Source organism: Palaemon carinicauda, chromosome 32, assembly GCF_036898095.1.
Source record: "Palaemon carinicauda isolate YSFRI2023 chromosome 32, ASM3689809v2, whole genome shotgun sequence".
In the NCBI taxonomy this organism is placed as follows: Eukaryota; Metazoa; Arthropoda; class Malacostraca; order Decapoda; family Palaemonidae; genus Palaemon; species Palaemon carinicauda.
The window spans coordinates 58,188,328-58,198,360 of NC_090756.1; positions in this window are offsets into that span (position 1 = coordinate 58,188,328).

The window sequence follows — 10,033 nt, forward strand, 5'->3', positions numbered from 1 at the left end:
TTCTTGATGATGGAACCACGTGAGATCAGAACTGGAGAGAAAGAGGACGAGGTTCAACATAATCCGAAAGAGGTTAATTCCAAAATGACATTTAGCTAGAAATAGGGTTCACTGTATTTCAATGAAAGTTCTCTCCTCGAAGGTTTAATATATAGCTAGAAATAGTTTTTCTTTTATTTACGGCATAGAAAGCATATCTCAAATGGGGATACTAGTATTTTTCTATGCTAAATATTTATGACGATTGAGTTTCCTAATGATCCTAAGAATTCTTAGGGATTATTTGAAAGAGTTGATAAATGGAGATTTTGAAAGATTTATGGCTGGAAGAAAGAGATATTATCCATACAATCCTTTTATTGCTCTTGAAGGAAAGCTTTATAACTTTTTTTTTCTCTCTCTCTCTCATTATACACAAATAAACAAACAAACACACACCCATATATATATCTATATATATTGCAGAAGAACCACAGGGAAAAATAAAATATGAAATATACGCTTAAGTCCTGATTAGTTTCGTGATACTTCTTCAGAGGACTGATTTATTGAAAGAGGTTTCTTTACATTTTATAGGGAAAGCAAACGTACGAACATACATATAGAGATTTAGAGAACAATGACACTCCCTTACCAGTTACCTGAGCTTGAGTCAGGTGTTAAGTGGGAGGAGTCCCCAAGCTCATTAGACACCTGCCAAAACGGGTCATTTCTAGTGGCGAGTAAATTCTTGTTTTTTTTATTTTTCATTTTTTTTACTTTCAGTACAGTTTATTTATAGGAAAACACAGTAGCCTTATCTATATAAATACATAAGCAAAACATACACAAACATACAAATATATACATATACATACAGATACACATACATATACATATATACATATACACACACACACACATATATCTATATATATATATATATATATATACATACATATGCATATACACATTTATATATATATATATATATATATGTATATATATATATATATATATAGGCATATACACATTTATATACATACATATGCATATATACATTTATATACATACAACATTAATATCATAAACATATAATCATGTTATATCAATACGTATATCTAGCATAACACTATATGGTGCCAATATACTTATGTATACTAATAAAATAATTGTATCCTTTAATGAATAGTAGCATAGGTCTAAATATTAATTTCACAGCGAAGTTGATTATTCACAATACATTCAATTCTACATTAAATGGTTAATGTTTTTTTTCTATAGTAGCTTACAAATCTCATTACATATAAAGGCGTCGAGTTATACATTCCATGACCAATATTCAAGTTGTTTTCAAAGGTTTCTTATGAAACTGGACTCTATGATGTTTCTTTCCACTAAGTTATTTGATTGAACCAATTTCATTGCACCTGACCAATTAATAGGGTGATTTTTATCTCGAACGTGAGCAAAGAGTGCATTATTATTTTGTGCATACCTGACACTTTTCTTATGTTGTTCAATTCTCTTTTCTAGGGCTTTACCAGTTTGACCAACAAAGTATTTTTCACAAGCATTGTATGGAATACGATATACACATCCCTTGGTAATGTCAGGAGAATTCTTTATTAAGGCTGTTTTTATTGTATTTTTACTCTTAAATGCTATATTTACATTGAAGTTTTTCAACAATTGGGGGATTTCTTTAAAAGAATTACAATAAGGGTAGTACATGTAAATTTGTGTGTTGTAGTTTTTTTCTGTTATCATTACCGAAAAAAAGTATTTTTTGCTGTTCTTAGGGCATCATCTAACACAATTTCAGGATACTTTAGTTTTATACCTATTACTCTAATCCCATTTATTTCGTCATAAATATATATTCAGGGCTGCACACTAGAAATGCTCTTAAAAACATAGAAGTAAATACAGATTTTCTAACTTTGTTGCCTTGGTATGTTTAAAAGAGCATATATATATATATATATATATACACACACCCATATAAATATATATATATATATATAATATATATATGTATGTATACACACACACCCATATAAATATATATATATATATATATATATGTATATATATATATGTATGTATATATACACACACACACACATATATTATATATATATATATTCAAGTTGTTTTCAAAGGTTTCTTTTATGAAACTGGACTCTATGATGTTTCTTTCCACTAAGTAAGTAGTAGGTTGGGCCAGGGCAACCAGCCGCCCGTTGAGATACTACCACTAGAGAGGTATTGGATCCTTTGACTGGCCAGACAGTAATGCATTGGACCCCTCTCTCTGGTCACGGCTTATTTTTTCTTTGCCTACACTTACACAGAATAGTTTGGTCTAGTCTTTACATATTCTCGTCTTTCCTCATACATCTGACAACAATGAGATACTTAACAATTCTTCACCCAAGGGGTTAATTACTGTACTGCAATTTGTTCAGTGTACTTTCCTCTTGGTAAGGGTAGAAGAGACTCTTTAGTTGTGGTAAGCAGCTCTGCTAGGAGAAGGACACTCCAAAATTAAACCACTGTTCTCTAGTCTTGGGTAGTGCCATAGCCTCTGTACCATGGTCTTCCACTGTCTTGGGTTGGAGTTCTCTTGCTTGAGGGTGCACTCGGGCACACTATTCTATCTTGTTTTTTTTTCTTCCTCTTGTTTTTTTGAAATGGTATGTTGGGCAGGCTTAATAGAAGGGCCATGGATGCCTGGTGGTTTATCAAGAGGTTGTCTTTTCCTTTTTCTGATTATTTTTCTTCTCAAAACCATCCTTACTGTCCTCCCTTTAGTTGAAGTGGCTATCCTGGAGGGTATTTAGCCTTGCATGGTGTATCGGCTCCTCCATGTTGACCAGTTTTTCCGACTTTTTACTATAGTCTATGGGTATCATCAATCACTTTGTTTATAATTCTGTACATATTGTTTTTGTTATAATTCTTGTTAATCTAGTTTTTAAGTATGCTGTCTCTTTTTTATTTCTATTAATTCTTATGCTGTCTGGAGACATTGAGCGAAATCCGGGACCAGTACGTCCTAGATTTCGTCAATGTCGTCTTCTGTATTGCAATATTCGTGGTCTTCATGCAAATATCCAAGACCTTACAGTTGCGTCCAGACAGTATGATATTCTTTTGTGCTCAGAAACTTTGGTTTCTAATATGAGGCACTCATCTGAGCTCCTTATAACTGGTTTTAAGAAGCCAATAATGTTGAAACGTGATGCCATCCCTAGGGCCAGGGGAATGGCGGTGTATATTAGGACCGAGTACCCTGCTTCTCATAAGTCCTGCTATCAATGTGGATGTCATGAGATTCAGGTAATAAAAGTTTGTGGCAGGCATAACAACTTTTATTTGTGTTCGATCTACCGGATTCCAGACATAGATGATTCTATCTTCGATTGTCTTCTTACCATTATGGCTAAGATACAAGAAGATGATAGAAAGGCTTCTTTTGTCTTTGTTGGTGATTTTAATGCTCACCATAGGGAGTGGTTAAGTTCTATCTCTCCTACCGATCGCCATGGCTTAAGAGCTTTAGACTTTGCCTCTGAATCAGGCTGTGAGCAAATCATAAATGAAGCTACTCACATGTCTGGTAATTGCTTGGACCTCGTATACACTGACTCCCCTGGCGTTATAACTAGTAAGGTTGGTTCTCCAGTCGGGACATCTGATCATGCCTTGATTTCATTATTAGTGAAGACTGAGCAGCCTGTCCCTGATATATCATATTCTTGTAAAATTTATATGAAATCCCAAGCAGACTGGAATGGGATTTTACATGATCTTTTGTGCTTGAATTGGTCACAATTATATAATAGTGTAGATCCTGTTGTCCCTTTGAATGAGAATCTAGTCAACATAATTGATAGGCGTATCCCTTCTCGTGTGCTAAGGTACCGAGTGAAGGACAAACCGTGGTTCAATGATGATTGTAGACGTGCTTATTTGGAGAAACAGGAGGCCTATCATCTTTGGAAGGGTAACAGATCAGATTTGACCTGGAACAACTATACTCAGCTTCGAGCTTTTGCTCAGAGAGTTTATGCCTCAACTGAAAAGAGGACAATTTAACCATAAAAGAAACACTTTCTGGTACAACTCAGGAACATAAATGGTGGTCTACCCTTAATCTGCACTCTTTGGTGTAGATGCAACAGTTCCTCCTTTACTTAAACCAGATGGCTCAGTCACTCACTGTCCAAAGGAAAAGGCAACCCTTTTGGCTGATGTTTTTGACAGTAAACAGAGTAATGAAAAACTTGAACTTCCTCATTCCTGTTTTCCTGAGGCTAAATTAACTAGTTTAGCTTTTCGATCTCGTGAGATTAAAGCTCTGTTGATGGACCTTGATGGTTATGGAGGTGTAGACCCAAATGGTATTTTTCCTTTGTCTTTTTATAAAGGACAGCAGATTTCTTAGCTCCAAAGTTATCTGTTATTTTGCGCAAGTTAGCAAGAAGAGGAGCTTTTAGCACTAGTTGGAGAATTGGTAATGTTACTCCTCTATGTAAATGTGTTTGTGGTAGCTCAAGTCCCACTGATTACCGCCCAATTTCCATAACTCCCATATTATCTAAAGTTTTGAACGTCTTCTGGCAAAACGTCTTAATAGGTTTGCTGAAGGTAATCATCTACTCACTAGTTTGCAATTTGGTTTTCGTAAAGGCCTTGGAGCATGTGATGCCCTTCTTACAATCTCCAATGCAGTACAGAAATCCCTTGATTGTGGTCGGGAAGTTCGTATGATTGGCCTTGATTTTAGTGCTGCCTTTGACCGTGTTAATCATAAGGCCCTTGTTTTCAAACTGAAACAGTTGGGAGTGGGTGGGTCGTTTCTTAGCATTATTATTGATTTTTTAAGTAATAGATCTCAAAGAGTTGTTGTTGATGGGCATCATAGTGATTATAGGAATGTGATATCCGGTGTTCCCACAGGTAGTGTTTCTTGGTCCATTACTTTTCATACTATATACACAGGACATGTGGTTTGGCCTAGAAAACAAGCTTGTTGCATATGCAGATGATGCTACTCTCTTTGCATCAATTCCATCCCCTGAATGTAGATCTAGGGTTGGTGAATCCCTTAATAGAGATTTAGCTAGAATTAGTGCATGGTGCAAATTATGGGGTATGAAGTTGAATCCTAACAAAACTCAAAGTATGATTGTAAGTAGGCTCAAGGACGGTGGCTCCTCAACATCCGGATCTCAGTATTGATAATATTTCTTTGAATATGTATGACTCTTTCAAAATTTTAGGTGTGATTCTCGACAGTAAATTTACTTTTGAGAAACATATAAGGTCTGTGTCTTCTTCAATTGCACAAAAAATAGGCTTATTGAGAAAGTCTTTCAAGATTTTTGGTGATCAATCGATTCTGAAGAAGTGTTTTAATTCTTTCATTCTACCTTGTTTTGAGTATTGTTCTCCTGTCTGGTCTTCAGCTGCTGATTCTCTTCTTAATTTGGTTGGACAGAAACTACGGTCTATTAAATTTCTTATTCCTGATCTAGATATTAATCTCTGGCATCGTCGTTCAATTAGTTCATTATGCATGTTGCATAAGATTTTTCATAACTCTGACCATCCTTTACATTCAGATCTCCCTGGACAATTCTCTCCTGTTCGTAATACTAGGCAGGCAGTTAATTCTAATAGCCAGGCCTTCTCCATCATGAGGCTCAATACTATGCAGTAACTCTAGAAGTTTTATTCCAGCTGTTACCAAGTTGTGGAAGGATCTTCCTAATCGGGTGGTTGAATCAGTAGAACTCAAAAGTTCAAAGTTGGAGCAAATGCTTTTTTGTTGACCAGGCGGACTTGAGTCTTTTATAGTTTATTTTATGACATATTTGTTTTTGATGTTGTTAATAGTTTATATATGACATGTCTGTTTTGACGTTGTTACTGTTTTTAGAATGATTTATTGTTAATTTGTTCTCTTCATTTATGTATTTCCTTATTTCCTTTCCTCACTGGGCTATTTTTCCCTGTTGGAGCCCCTGGGCTTATAGCATCTTGCTTTTCCAACTAGGGTTGTAGCTTGGATAGTAATAATAATAATAATAATAATATATATATATATATATATATGTATGTGTATATATATATATATATATATATACATATATATATATATATATATAAGTATATATAAATATATTATATATATATATATATATATTCATATATATATATATATATATATATATTGTATTGTATATATTCAACAACCCCCATTTATGTAATTGTACATTTCTTCTTGCAATAGTTTGGGGATACCTTAACGTTGGGTGGGGGTTGGGGGTGGGGGGGGGGGTGGTGTTGGTCTTCTGTTGACCAGCTTGTGCATCCCCATGACTAGCAAAGCTGAATTATTGACGGCCACCGGTATTGTGTTAGTTTACCTTGAACGATCAGACTAAAGTCCTCCCATCATCATCAACCCGCAGTTGGCCAGCATTGTGATGAAAACTGGCCAAACCACAGACATGAATGATGACATATCCAAGGCTTTTGTCCTGCAGTGGACAAGAGAGGGCTTACATTTATTGTTGTAGTTGATATACTCGTTCAGCGTCATTTTAGACCAATATTCTGTTGGTGATCAGTCATCAACCTAAATGTTGAATTCCACTTTTAGTACAATTCTGATTTCATGCAAATAATTTTTGAATATGTTACGTATAATATTCATTCAATAGGTGATTATTTAACTTATAATTACCTATTACCCAAACTTATATATTTACACATTCTGTAGAATAGACTCAACGATATTAGCTACATTATTTATATCTATTTCTCGTTGATATGTTTATTCTTCTTAATTTTTGAAGCAAATATCTATATTTGGCAGAATATTTTTTGGTAAGGAATTACTACATAAACAGTCAAAATTCAATGCTTCACATTTGCACTCTTAATTCAGTGGTTTATCTAGGGGACGAGACAGGGATTGTGGTTATTTTTTAGATACTCCCACCCCCCGGGCCTATATGATAGAAGCCCTCCAAGATGGGGGTCCTCTAAGAAAGACGCCCTCCAAGAGAGGGGCCCTTCAAGAGAGGATGCAATCTAAGAAAAGGTTTAATCAAAGAGAGGGAGTCCTCTAAGAGAAGGGTCCCTTCAAGAGACGGGCCTTCCAAGAGAGGCTGCCTTCCAAGAGAAGGGTTCCTCCAAGAGAAGGGTTCCTCCAAGAGAGGGAAACCTCAAAGAGAAGGGTTCCTTCAGGTAGGCGACCCTCCAAGAGACGGTGCCCTCCAAGAGAAAGGCCATTTCAAGTGAGGGGGCCTTCCAAGAGAGGGTGCCCTACAAGAGAAGGGTTTTTCCATTAGAGGGAGCCCTCTAAGAGAAGGGTACCTTCAAGAGAGGGACCATCCAAGAGAATGTGCCCTCTAAGAAAGGGGGCTCTCAAAAACCGAGTCAGAAAATAAAAGTATGTACGTATACATTTGAAATTACCTTCATCTCACCAAGTTAAGGGGAAGGGCGTCCTCTTTACTAACTCCCCCTTCCCCCCCCCCGCCCCCCACCCCCCTTGACCCCCAAATAATTATAAGACAAACTTCCTCAAGAAAAAAATGGAAGCTTGAGCTGAGAAGTTCACAAAACCAGCTGGAGGTTTTGGTATTGTTTCTTCAAGGGAATGATAAGAGAGTGGAATTTACTATTAGAGAAGGTGATTTTCAGCTATGAGGTAGTTCTTTCTCTTGAGGTAATTCTAAAGTTATAACAAAAGCTTTAAAGCTCAAAGCTTTCAAAAATTGTACAGTACTTTAGATTGGAGTAATTGTTTTTTGTATTTTTTTCATGTATATTAATAGCTTTTTTTATTGTTGTTATTTATTAAGTTGATAGAATGCTTCTTAAATCTCTCACATTATGAAGAGTTCAGTTTATAAAATCTATTTATTATTGTATATAAAAGTAAATACCTATCACATAACCTTTTAAAAGTCATATTATAAAAATTTTTTTCAATATAAAATAGATTCATAAAGAGAAAGAACTATGAAAAAATAAAAAATAAATTGAATTATGATATATTCCATTCTAAAAAGAAAATCTTTCTATTAAAACTTTTTTTTCATGGATACTTTTTCCAGTGTGGAGAAAGAATGTTATCTTCAGCATATCAAAATAGTTAAAATGATCAACCTTATGCATATTATATTTTTAACATATCAAAAATTTTAAATATTTTCCTAATCCGTATTAACTTTATTTTTCAAAATACAATAACAATTACGTCACGCTCGATTCTTATGATGACCCTGAAGCGCCTACAAAGAAAAAAATTCGTCTAACCATAAATTTTGGAGCATTGGTTCTCTTTGTAGTAAATTGGTGTTCCTGTGTACGGCTGCTATATTTTACCCAAGCCTGGATGGGGATACTTTGGTCTTTTCGACTGTTTTGTGTCATAAACCTATTTCATATATATATATATATATATATATGTATATATGTATATATATATATATATATACATATATATATATATATATATACACCCCACGCACACATACATATATATGTATACATGTATATATATATATATATATATATACATATATATATATATATATATATAAATGATGCTTTTTCACACTAGGAATGTAGCTTACCCCTTTTTACTACTACTACTACTACTACTACTACTACTACTACTACTACTACTACTAATACTACTACTACTACTACTACTACTACTCCTAATAATAATAATAATAATAATAATAATAATAATAATAATAATAATAATAATAATAATAATAATAGTAAAACCTAGGCTGAAAGCTGGTGCACGCTGAATTGGGAAATATCTGAAATGTACAGGATATGCAAGTAACTGGGGATATATAATAAAAAATTTAAGTTTGGAAACTGTGAGAGCTATAGAGGAATAAAGCTTTTGGAGCGTATATTATTGCAGTTAAACTTATTGTTTACATTTTCGTGTCCTTCACTACAATAAAGGTTAAAAGTTAGTATATAGTAAGATTTAGATACACATCTCTGTTGCTATAACCAGCAAGCCTGAAGGTAATTAATCATATATCAACATATGGATACGATGCTACTCTTCTTGAATCTTATGTAGATGGTGCTACTCTCTTTGGATCATATGCAGATAATGCTACTCTATTTAAATCATATGTAGATGATGGTACCCTCTTTGAATCTTATACAGATGATGCTACTCTATTCGAATCATATGATAGATGATGCTACTTTCCTTGAGTCGTATGCAGATGATGCTATTCTCTTTGAATCATATGCAGATGATGGTACCCTCTTTGAATCTTATACAGATGGTGCTACTCTATTTGAATCATATGTAGATGATGCTACTTTCCTTGAGTCGTATGCAGATGATGCTACTCTCTTTGAATCATATGCAGATGATGGTACCCTCTTTGCATCTTATACAGATGATGCTACTCTATTTGAATCATATGATAGATGATGCTACTCTATTTTGCTCCTATGCTGATGATGCTACTCTCTTTGAATCATATCCAGATGAAGTTTACCAATTTCCTGAAGGTTTTAAAGGTTGAAGGTCACACAAGATTGTTTTCAAAAAATGGCCACACAAAGAGTATTTTTAACCACAATCGTCCAAAACTGCATATTAAATCATGATATACTCAGCCAACGCACGCACAGATCCGGACACTCACTCTATCGCCATCGGAATCATAAGCTTTTCACTATGTGGTTCCTAATTACGGAACATTTCAAATGATAAACGTTATGGTTTATACCAAACATTTCCGTTCCTGTTCCTTTCCCACGTTCAATAAAAAAAGCCTCCCTTGTATAGTCCAACAGATACAGCAATATATAACAATATCCAACAGATTTTAAAGCCCTTGTCTGAATCAGAGCCACCAAAAGAGCATCAAATCAAAGGTCTGAGACTCCCTCAGGATAAGAAAGAGATATTGCTTTAAATGCTCGAGTTATCCAACGAAACCTGAACAATTATAGTTTCCGTGTAATAGCAGTTGTG